This window comes from Macaca fascicularis, chromosome 6 (assembly GCF_037993035.2).
Source record: "Macaca fascicularis isolate 582-1 chromosome 6, T2T-MFA8v1.1".
NCBI classification, from domain to species: Eukaryota; Metazoa; Chordata; class Mammalia; order Primates; family Cercopithecidae; genus Macaca; species Macaca fascicularis.
Window position 1 is genome coordinate 9,454,540 of NC_088380.1, and position 12,123 is coordinate 9,466,662.

The 12,123-nt window shown below is 38.4% G+C and overlaps 1 protein-coding gene across 9 annotated transcripts in view; it reads right to left on the reverse strand.

Annotated features, from left to right (window-relative positions):
• The window catches only part of SEMA5A (semaphorin 5A), a 644,602-nt gene that overhangs the window by 197,166 nt on the left and 435,313 nt on the right, over positions 1-12,123 (reverse strand). The window lies entirely within an intron of this gene.

Below are 12,123 nucleotides of genomic sequence, written 5' to 3' on the forward strand. Positions count from 1 at the left end.
TGGTGGGTTGATGGGTGCAGCAAACCATCATGGCATGTGTATACATATATAACAAACCTGCACATTCATGTACCCCAGAACTTAAAGTATAATAAAAAAAGAAATACTAACAAAACATATAAATATAGTAGCAGCTGTTGTGCCTTTCTTGCATTCACATAGAAGAATTCTGAACTAGGCTCCAGTTCTTAAAAACTTTTAGGATTACTAAAGGGAGAGTGCTTGGGAAGAAAGAAACAATGGAATCTATAAAAAATAGTCAATGTTTTAAAATAATTTTTCACACTCCAACATCTGTTGTTTCTTCTTTAATTACAAGTTGCCTCGAAAATTATTATGTGTGCAAGTTGTTTTAACAACTGAAATGACACATGCTCAATAATACCATTGGAGGCACTCGGATGAAATAATTTAAAAATGGAAACTGCAAATCTTAAGCAAAACACAAATTAAAACATATTGTTGATATAATTAAGCATTTCTGTCACTTCTACCAAAGGAAGCATGGTTTGCCATGAGGCAAACCAAACAAGTATAATGCAATCAAAACATATTTTGAAAGTCTCTGGCTGCATTTGTATAAACATGTGAACTGTTCCTATAGCATGCCCCATTCTTGTTCATTGAACATTGGTATTAAGATTATATTGTATATTGCGAATAATGCTACAGTGAACGTGGGAATGCAGATGCTTTACAAGGTAGTGATTTAATTTCCTTTGGGTATATGCCCAGAAGAGGGCTTGTAGGGTCCTACGGTAATTCTATTTTTAATTTTCTGAGGAACCTCCACACTGTTTTCCATGCTGGCTGTACCAGCCTACATCCCCACCAAGAGAGGACAGTCTACATTCTCTACACCCTCACCAGCACTTGTTATCTCTTGTATTTTTATAGTACCTGTCCTAACAGGTGTAAGGTGACGTCTCATAGTGGTTTTGATTTGTATTTTCCTGATGACCAGTGATCTTGAGCACCTTTTCATGTACCTTTTGGCTATTGTTATGTCTTTGGAGAAGTTTCTTTTCAAGTCCCTTGACATTTCTTAATTGGGTTATGTATATTTTTTATTTTTGGTATCAAGTTGTATGAGTTTTTTATATACCTTGGATACTAATCCCTTATCTCATATATACTTTGCGAATATTTTTCCCAACATGTAGGTTGCCATTTCATTCAGGAACAACTTAAGTGTCTATCAGTAGATGAATGGATAAAGAAGCTGTGGTATACACACACACACACACACACACACACACACACACACACACAGTGGAATATTATACAGCCTCAAAAACGAGATCCTATGATTTGTCACAACATGGATGGATGTGGCATACATTATGCTAAATAAAATAAACCAAACAAAGCAAGAGAAATAATGCATCACCTCACTTAGATGTGAAATATAAAAAACAAAAGGTCTCATATATGGAGAGAGAAAATAAAACAGTGGTTACTAGGTTGGCAGGAGAGTGCAGGAGGAATGAGGAGATATAGGTCAAATAACACAAAGTGGCAAATATGTAGAATGAACACCTTGAGAGATCTAATGTATAACATTAGGACTATAGTTAATGATGGTGCGTTGTGTTCAGAAATTTGCTAAATGAGTAGACTGTATGAGTAGCTGTTTTTTCATCACAGAGAGAAAAACGGGTAACTATGAGAGAAGGTGGATATATTAATTTGTTCCACTATAGTAATCATATGACTATATGTATCTTTTAACATCATGCTGTATTCTTAAATATACACAATAAAATTTACTTTAAAAAGAGAGGGGAAAATGTATACTGTGAACAGTAGCATCAACACATCAAAACAATGTAAATAATAAATAGGTATCCAGAGCATTTTGATTTAAGCCTCACAAGTAGTAATACTGCCCAAGGTTTAAGTAGAGACCACACTTCCCTTATTTACCCTGGTATCCCTGAGTCCATCACAGGGTAGAAACCTACTCTTTATTAAATAAATGGTGGAATAAAATGGGTAAAAAACCAAGATGCTCAGATTCTAGGTACAGAGTGTGAGCTCAGGTAAACCTCGCTGAATACTATGATGTATGCAGGGCTTTTGAACCTGAACAAACCAAATGAAGACCACGCTATAAACAGCACAGTCAATTAAGGAGATGAAAATATCTTTTGAGCAGACGTATGTCTCTGCACCTTTTTGTCGAATTCTCTACTCACTTCATTTTAGAAAGGTGTTGGAAATGAGTCTGCAGAGGCAATATGCTGGCCTCTACAACATGGAACCTACAACGGGCGATGGCTCAGGTGATCTCCACCTTTTCTGTATGTTGGATGAGCAGAGCTAATATCAATTAGACCCACAGGTTTCAGATGGGGATCCTGGGGTGGGGAGAGTGTTACTCTCACTCAGTCATGGCCCAAGTGCCACATGGCATGAAAATATCTCCTGGAACCATGGCCCAGCCTGTACAGCAAGGTGATGGGCTGAAATAGAATTTTGAAAGGGAGAATAAGCTATACAAAGATGCAAATGAATACAAGAGCCCAGCCTTGAGGCTACAAGTTGCACATCACAAAAAGGAGTACTTGGCTGCTGGTAAGAGGGACAACATTAGTACATAACTTATGTTGGCTGGATGGCCAAATCTCTTTTTAAAATATATGGGCTGAGTGTGCTGGCTCATGCCTATAATCCCAGCACTTTGGGAGGCTGAAGCAGGTGGATCACTTGAGGTCGGGAGTTCAAGACCAGCCTGGCCAACATGGTGAAACCCCATCTCTACTAAAAACATAAAAATTAGCTGAGTGTTACTCAGCTACTCAGGAGGCTGAGGCAGAAGAATCACTTAAACACAGGAAGCAGAGGTTGCAGTGAACTGAGATCATGCCAGTGCACTCCAGCCCGGGCAACAGAGTGAGACTCTGTCTCAATAAATAAATAAACAAATAAATAAATAAATAAGAAAAATATGAACAAGGAACACTACTCAAGGAGACCACTGTCTTCTAATTTCAATAGCAAGTGCTTGGTAGAATCAGAAGTAGACAAGGTGAGCTACAGAAATTGACCAAAAACATGTGTCCAATTTGAAGGGAACATTTAATTGACTGAAAGGCCCAATGAGTGTTCTTTATGGATGATCAATTGATTAGCCCCAATCTGTCAGCAGGACCACAATCAAAGACTGAAGACGCATTTGGAAAAGGATCTCGTCTGATTGTTTTTAAATAAGCTCCTATTAAGACTTTAAATTTAGAGAGTTACTCTTAATTACTCATTTTTAACAGTTAAAAATCTGACATTTAAAAAACCAGAGACATGGGTTCCATATGACTGAGCATTTGTTATGCCTTCAAAAGAATCTGTTCATTCTGCATGTACTATCTACTCATGTAGGCCTATAAAACATTTTTTAAATTGTGGCCATTTAGTAGAAATTGTTACAATTTAAATATCATTATTGTGTCTCCATATATAAGTTCTGGTTATTTTAATATCAAGTATTGAATAATCTTTATCATGGAATTTATTGGAAAGTTATAAAGGAAAAATTGTGTATGTGTGTGTATGTAATTTAAGTCACTTTTACAGTAGAAAATCTCTTCATGAAAACTTTCAATTAACTTTGCAATCACTGTATTTGAATTATTGTAGGCATAAAATTTTTTAAAACCATAGAAATGTACAGCAGAGTCTTCCAACATTATAAATAAAACATTTTGGTGAAATATTCCAGATCTCCATACCAACTGCAATTTCCAGAGATTGTTGATGATTATTTGTATGTCCTAGAGGCAGACTCTTGATGGATTAATTTCTATAATCCATCATTTTTCTTTTCTCTCCATCTGTGCCATACATCATTCTTAAACTTGATTGAGAAACTTTCAGTGCTAAATTCTAGAAAACTTATACTTTTGTGGCCATCTGCTGTACCACTCAATTTTGTGTACTGATACTAACTTTTTCAAAAAGCTTAAGCCTCCTTTAACAACATGTGGCATTTTCACTCTGACAATCTTTCATATTTGCAAGGTCTTCGCTGAGACAGTTTATAAAAAAAAAAAAAGAAAACAAACTTTGCATTCCCATGTTTGTGAAGATATAATATCCAGTTTCAGCAAGGGGGATCAATTATTCCCTTTGCGGAAGAATATTGGGAAATACAAGTGAACGCATTTTACAACCAAAATGCAATGGAAGAGTTCTGATTGCAACCTTCTTCATAGAGGTCAAGGTCATCTCTTTAGCTTTCGTGGAAATGGGTTACATGAAAATCCTAGATCATCGCCCCCAGATACAGCAATTGTTAAGGAGGGTCATGACTTTCCCCATGGCTACTGAACGGTATTTGAAGGGTAGCTTCCATAAAGGGGAGGGGAAAGACAAAGCAGTCTTAATGATTTTGACTCAAACTAGCTGAAGCCACCAGAGATTTGATTTCACACATCAGCCTGTGCCCAACACGGGTAGATTTTGGGGAGATGAGCCCCTTGGTGTCCTTAACTCTGTCTCCCTGCTTTGCTCCTGTCCTCCTCCTCCCTGACCTAGCTACTCTCAAGGCTGCCAGCTAGTGGGCAGCAGCTCCAGCTTCACTCCCAACATTCTGTGTGCAGAGAAAGAAAGGGCCTTCCCTTCCTGTATCTCTCTTATGGAGACGAGAGAACCTTTCCAGAAACATGACTTTTCTTTCATGTGTCCCAGGCAAGAATTGGTCCACACAATGGAGAAACCCTGTGCTAAATAAATATGCCTGGTAGAAAGTAGAGTGCCATCTGGCTTAATAATCAGCATCCATGGCTATGTGATGACTGGGAAGTTCTCACTAGTCCATGGGATCTGTAAGGCAGGAGAGCCCCAGATTCTGTTTAACCCCAATTATTGGACTGTAGCCTCAGAAATCCTTTTCTCATTGGTCCGTTCTAGCGTGGTCAGGATTTGTTGTCACAAACCCAGGTGTAGTATGTGCTTTTGGGGCCGCACAGCCCCTCAGCCTTCTGTGGCCCAGCTGTGGGCAATGTGGTGGTCAGTTCTCTGCCAGACACATCCACCTGGGGCACACGCCTTCCTTCCTGTGGCTTTCCATGTTGGGAGTCTTCTCTGAAGCCCCAGGAGACTGCTGGGTTAGTGAAGGTGCAGCCTGGGTGCATCCTCATCCAATGGTAGCTGTGAAGGTGGCACGTTCCCGAGAGGCATCTGCAGGCTTCTCAGAAAATCAGTTCTGCTGCCCACAGCAGTGACCTTGGTGACAAACTCTAATGGGAGCTTTTCCCTCTTTCCTGCCTTACCCCCTCATGCTCCCCACCTGCTGCTGTCGACTTATATATAAAACCACCTACCCTAAGCCCTTGTCTTGTCTCAAAATCTACTTTAAAGAGGGGTCAAGCTATGATGCCAGACTTGTCCCTCTCAGCTCCTATTCCCACGATGAAGAATGTAGTCCAAAATAAAGGTTGGGATCTTATATGTCTCCGAGGCTTTGAAGAACACACTGAGTTTGTATGCACTCAGTTCAGGGCCAGCGTGGCAGTCAGGGTGCGCTGCCCTTTTTCAGAAGTGCTACTCACATCTTCATAAGGTTTAACACTCCCTTTGGAATTCTGCAGTGCACAACCTGCACAACTGTATGCAGTGCCTTTGGGGGAGAAAGTGGAAAGAAAAAAAAAGGAGAAAGATGGGCATCACTCCTCAGATGCATCTGGATATCTAGGGCTTCCCCAAGGTTTCTTGCATTCTTCTGGACCCTCAGTTGCATGTACATTCTGAAGCCACCAGGGGTTGTCTCAATAAGTGATTAACTGTTTGCTAACTGTTAATAGTTAGAACCATTCACTTTATCAAATCTCGTATGGGTCATATTTAGCTGGATACAACAAACCTCTATCAGCTCATTAGTGTTCAAGTTAATCTTATGAAAACTACAGTCTTTAACCTTTTCAATTACTTATCAAAGATTAGATGAGGCCACACAGTGTAATGGGGAAACAAGCAGGCCACCATTACAAATGCCTGGCTTTGAGGCTGGCAGCACTTCCTACAGGCTGGGCCATCTCGCTTCTTTGCTCCAATTTCTACATCTGTAAGTCGGTTATGCTAATAACAATACTACGTCATTGGATTGTTGGGAGGAATTCCTCACCAATTCCCTAAGAAGTACTTTAAATGATACCTGGCATGTAAAATTATAATGACAGATGATGACGGTGATGAAGAATATTATTTTTATCTATAAAAATTCTGCATGCTTTCAGTGGAGTTAGAGTCAACTATTTTATGTATTTCTTAAACTTTATTTTAGAAAATTTCCTTTCTAGGATTATAAAATGGTATTTTCATGAACAATGGATAAACCGAGTTGTATCTAATCCAGGTCCACTGGCTTTTTAACGTAAGAACAGCTTCCAGCCACATCAATAAATAGGCCATACAAATAGCCAACTATCTATATAGGGTCTGCACCAGTATCCTATTCAACAGTAGTCTGTATGAATACCTTACTATTCACATAGGGTCGGCATCAGTGAGGTTTCAGGGGTATTGTTAAGGGCAGCAAATGAACTTTTGGAAATGGTTCCAGGCCCAAAGTAAAATAACAATCCTTTAACAAACACATATAATTTAATGTGAGCCGTAATGTTCAAGTATCCACAGCTTAGTATATGGTGGGATGACATTGCCCAAACATAACCAAATAAACAAAAACAAGTGAATAAGGAAAAGACTTTTCATGTATCTCTTCATAACAACCCACCTGCCATCTAAGGCAGGACTATGAATCTCTAGGAAGCCACTGTTCAAAAATGAGGACACACCAAATATGAATACAAAGGAAACTAACGATTACAAACAAACAAGCAGCCAATTTTAAAACAGCTTGTTCAATTGTACAAATGTCAATCATCTCTCTCAGGCTACCTTTCCTGTATATTTTTTGACAAAAGGAAGTGCCAGCTGTCTCACTTGAATAAAAGTACATACCACTGCGGAGGTTGTTACGCTCTTGAAAATACTTTAGTACTAAAAATTAAATGGGGAAGGAGAGATAATTTTTTACAGTCTAGGAAGACAGGAAATGAGTATTTCTAAAACCCACAGGAAAACATTGTCTGTGGAGTATTAAGATGCTGCTCACCTGATACCAGTCAAATAGGAAACTTACAGATAAAATTATCCCAGAAATCAAAATTCAATCAGAGTCTAGTCAGATACACGACAAAGATGCTCAGAAAATGTTTTACAAAATAGATCCTAAAAATATAGTTTTTATACCATTAAATTATTTATACTTACGAAAACACTAGCATTGTCAGAAGTTAAAAAACATTTCTTGAAATGAAACTACAAAAATCATTGACAGTTTGCTTTAGATATCCCCAATTAAGAACAATATAATAATTAAAATTTATACGAAAATATTTACAACAAGCATGTGGTTTGTAGAAAAATCCTGAACATGGATTCAGAACCCTAATTCTGAATAAAAGCAGCAATATTAGGCAGATGAGGCTACATGCAGCTCATACTTTTTAAAAAGTGCGTAACATGTGAGACTCAAATAGTTTTTGTCGTATTAGTGAGGCTGTTTAAAGTTGGGCTTACACACACATTACTGGCCAGAGGCAAATACAGCTGAGACTGCTGAGAAATACGACTGGAGCTAAAACAAATACAAAATATGCCTGTTTGGGGCTTTTGAATGGTCTTGTTTCATGGGTATGAGATATTAGATCTTTCCCATTAATTTCACTGTTCTTGTTCCTGTACTTCCTGAGGGAGATACAGCATCCTGGATTGTCTCAGGACCTTTGAGTGGAAAGACCTGGATCCGGGGTCTTGCTGTCTCCAGCTGCAGGGTTTTTGGGTACCTAACCGGTTTTCTATAGGTCTTGACTTTCTCATTTGGAAAATCAGGAAAACACGTGACGACCTTCCCCAAAGCATTCTGCAGACCCTAATGTGCTACAGAAAAATGTGGTATTTTGTAATGTCTGTCATTATTTTCATATGTCACAACCTCTTTAAACTTCCAATGGTCAGGTTTCATTTGCTCTGAAGATTATCCCTTGTGCCATTATTTGACACAAACAAATGTTAGTGTGTTATATCAACTCTGATTGACCCTCACAGAATCCCTTTTGACAGCATGTATTGATTATAATGTCTTTCTTCTTGACCTTTCCAGGCTTTCTGTGGTCTGGTTCCTTTGTATCTAGGAAATAAATATCTACCCTATGCTTCCTGTTGCTCTCTTAAATCATAGCTTTTGGTCAATTGTTTCATACTTTACATGATATTTCAGTAAGAAATATAGTGCTAGAAATACTAAGTCTGTTGTTCTTTGTAAATTATTTTTGCTGTATCTGACGCTGTCTTTAGCTCTGACATAGCAAAAAAGTAATTTAAATCTGCTAAACCTTTGAGGAAATTTTGAGTTGCATCAATTTAAGAACTAATTCTACGTATACAAAATAATATTTTATATCTTTCTTCCTTTCATGTGTCGTAATTTTCAGCCAAAATGTAGAGTTAAGATTTGTGTTATGAGTTTATCTTCGATTAATTCCTATGCTCAGGATGATCTCCTAATAGTATTCTTATGGTTGGCTAAAATGATCACAATATGATAAAAATCAAGAATGTAAATCAAGAGAAGAGCTATAGAAAGACAAAAAGCTCCTCTTTCTTTTAAGCTACACTCCAACCTAAATAGGAGTAAAGAAAAGTAAGGCTTATCATTTATCACTTAACATTGGGCAAATAAATTATGCAAATGGAGTTGTGCTATTAAATTCTATTTTGTGCCCAGAGGACCAGTTCTCAAATGCTGGTCCAGTCCCCCACTGGCAACTTGCTACTGGGCAAGTTCATTAGTCTTTCTCAGGCTGATTTTTTCCATCTCCAAGCAGAGGTAATAATGAAAACTGCCTGGCAGGGATACAGAGAGAATAAACATAATAAATTTTAATTACTCTTAGTGTAGTGCAGGGCATGTAGTAGGCACTCAACAAAAGTTATTTTATGATGTAATACAGGATTTCGGGCTATCATTAAATATTAACTCCAGTATGTGTAGTTATAACTTAATTTCAATATTTAATTTGACATCACCTAGTAAGTCGGGATTTGCAAAGCTTCATCCAACAAGAATTATTAGTTACTATTGTCAAAACAGGGAAAAAAGGAAACACACATATGAGAGTCATAATCATTTCTATTTTATAAATGTCTATGTTAGACTTGGCACTGGGCTAGGATATATAGAAATATTAGGTACTATATGTAATCTTCTAAACAGCTTTGTCATTCAAGTGTTCATGCTTCATATTTCATTTGAAAACAACCGTGTGGAGAAGTAGAACAGCAGGTAAAATCTCACAGTGACTCAGAGGCAGAGCCCCTCTGACCCACCATCCTGCTCCTCCCACCCACTCGGTGAAGTCACAGGCATGAGGGGCTGAGACACAGACCTGGGGAGCAGCAGCAAGGACCAGAGGAGCCCAGATGCTGCTATGGGTTTAGCCTACTTGGAAGTGGGGAGTAAGCATCTGTTTTTTAAGTGTCTCATTCTGAGCTCATTGGAGCTATCAGCCACCAGGGAGGGACATTTGCTAGAAGTGGTCCCTCAATCAGCTGGACACATGTGCCCCAGGGTCTAAAGAAGGAATGCCAGGGTCAGGGTCCAGAGAAGGAAGGCCAGGGTCACAGAATCATCAATTTCAGGGTCTGGCCCTGCATTTTGCAGAGCAAGACAGAAGCCCAGAGGGCAGTGAGTGTATCTCAAGTTCACAAAGTGACAACACAAGATCCAGGTCCTCCCTCTGTGTCTGTCAATCAGCTCCCCAAACTAAACCAAGGCTCTGGAGTTACCCAAGCTTTCGACATTGAGCAATTTACAAGTAGGGATTCGTGGAGAGAACTAATAGCTCTTGGCAAGGGTCCTTCACTGCCTCTTTATTGAGATTCAGATAAAGGCTTGGTGACTTAGTCTAAGACAAGGACATAGAAATTTCACAAGTGAAGCTGGGAAAATCCTTTCATGAAATTTCAGCTTTAAAGTGTTGGCAGAAGCAAAGATTCTTGAGTCTTTTCTAACCGATGCATACTTGAACTTGAAATAATCAATTCTTTCTTTTTCTATAAGCTGTTATAATAATCAGGAAATTCAGGTTGTTATACTTTCCACAAACATGTTCTGTATTGTGTAAATGACATTTCACTAGCTGACTCCCATTTTTAATAAGATGGAGTTCAGAGAAGCAGCTGAAGCCCATGGAAAACAATGAAAGAAATGAGACTAGGAAGGAGCACTCAAACGTGAGACCTGCCAGACCTTACAGATGGCGCCCTCCTTGATACAGGAGCTCTGGGTAGGAAAAACCAACACCGCCTTCTCCAAGGATGACGCTGAGACTCAGAAATGTCACCTCTTCTTATCCAGTCACACACTGGCAAGGAGATGGTCACTTCATGACTCAAAAATCAATACTTTTTTTATACTTAGCGCTACTATCTTGATATTAGAACTCAATAAAAACCAAACCCTTTGTGGCCAAAGATTTATGAACTGCAGCTAGAATATGAAGACCAAAAATGTTGCTTTAGCTAGGTAACTATCATTTTTAAGTCAACGTCTTAGGAATTCAACTGATAGTATAGATCTTGCAAACAATCCAAAGAAACCGAGCCCTTCCTCTCTACTGCTTGTATTCCTCAATTGGTGTGAGCTGGCATTCCTGCCTTAGGACAGACAGAAACCGAAAAGCATGGGAGAAGCCATGTCAGAAGAAATATAAATAGACTCCCACCACTGACAAGTAGATTGCTCCTCATTGCCACAATAACACCTTCCTAGAAGTAGACTACCCAAAGGCTAAGTTTGGTGGTAAAAACAAAAAGAAAAACAAACTCTTAAATTTGCTAAAAAGTGACAATAGTCTCTTTGGAGACACATGTATTTTTCTGGATTTGAAAGCAGCGGTTACATTTGTTTCATAAACTGTAATTCTGTAATAAAGCAATAAATACATTGACATTTTAGAAAGACCTTCAATGTTTACATTTATAATCAGATGTGTGTCACACATACACACATATTACAGTAACTACATAAAAATGCTACATTCTTGCTTAATATAATTTTTTCGTTCATTAAGCTATATTTGAAGGTAACTATAAAAGTCAATTAACAATGAGAAAATTAATGATGTGGACTGTTTTCTGAATTTTTCACACTGCAATATATTTAGAAACTAAGGTGTGAGATCAACCCAGATCATCCATTCCTGTGGTTTCCCAGCAAATGAGACAAACCTCGACATGGCAATGCAGCCCTCAGTGGGCACACATCATGCCACCAGGAACAAAACATGACATTCTTCAGCACAACGGAAAGTTACCCCATTTGAATGGTTTTCCTAGAACATGTGAGTGTTCATAAATTTGCCATTTTAAAATTATTTAAAATAAATAGTTTTAAATGTCAGCATCTGAAATATCAATAAATATATATCTTAATGAAGATTTCTCATGGTCTACAGTTAGTTCAGGCTGATCTGGAAAGAACTATCTTTATAATAAGTACTAGATTATATGAGAGTTATGACAATATCTTTTCCAGTGTGAAGAGGAAGAAATCTAATTGTGATTTCCAATAACAGAAATCTCCTTGGGTCTGGTGTAATATCTGACAAAGCACCTCATAACCCTCTTCCTGTCTCTGAATTTCCCAAGGATATCTCGGCTATGTGATTTTTGCATGTCACAAAAGCAGGCTTTACAGCAGCATATAAACATTGCTCAGCCTCACGAACCAAAGGATAAAGAGGCTGCAAAGGCCAACTGGAAAGATCAGTGAGGAAAGAATTCAGCTAGACCTTCTCGTGCTGAGCTTCTCCATCAAAACTTTTGCTACTGTCTGTGTCCACTCTGGAGCCAGCACCAGGGGCAGGCGAGTGAGGGAAAATGCTGTTACTCTTACAGAAGAAGCAGGAAGAGCAAAAGTAAGCCTTTTGAAAAGAGCCTGCCCAAGTGGAATTTTATTTGACAGTTTAAAGTGTTAAAAGAAATATAAACTGTAAAGGCAGGTTTTTTAATTCTCTCTGCATTGGCACCAACTTGCTCTAACAATGGCTCCATATAGTT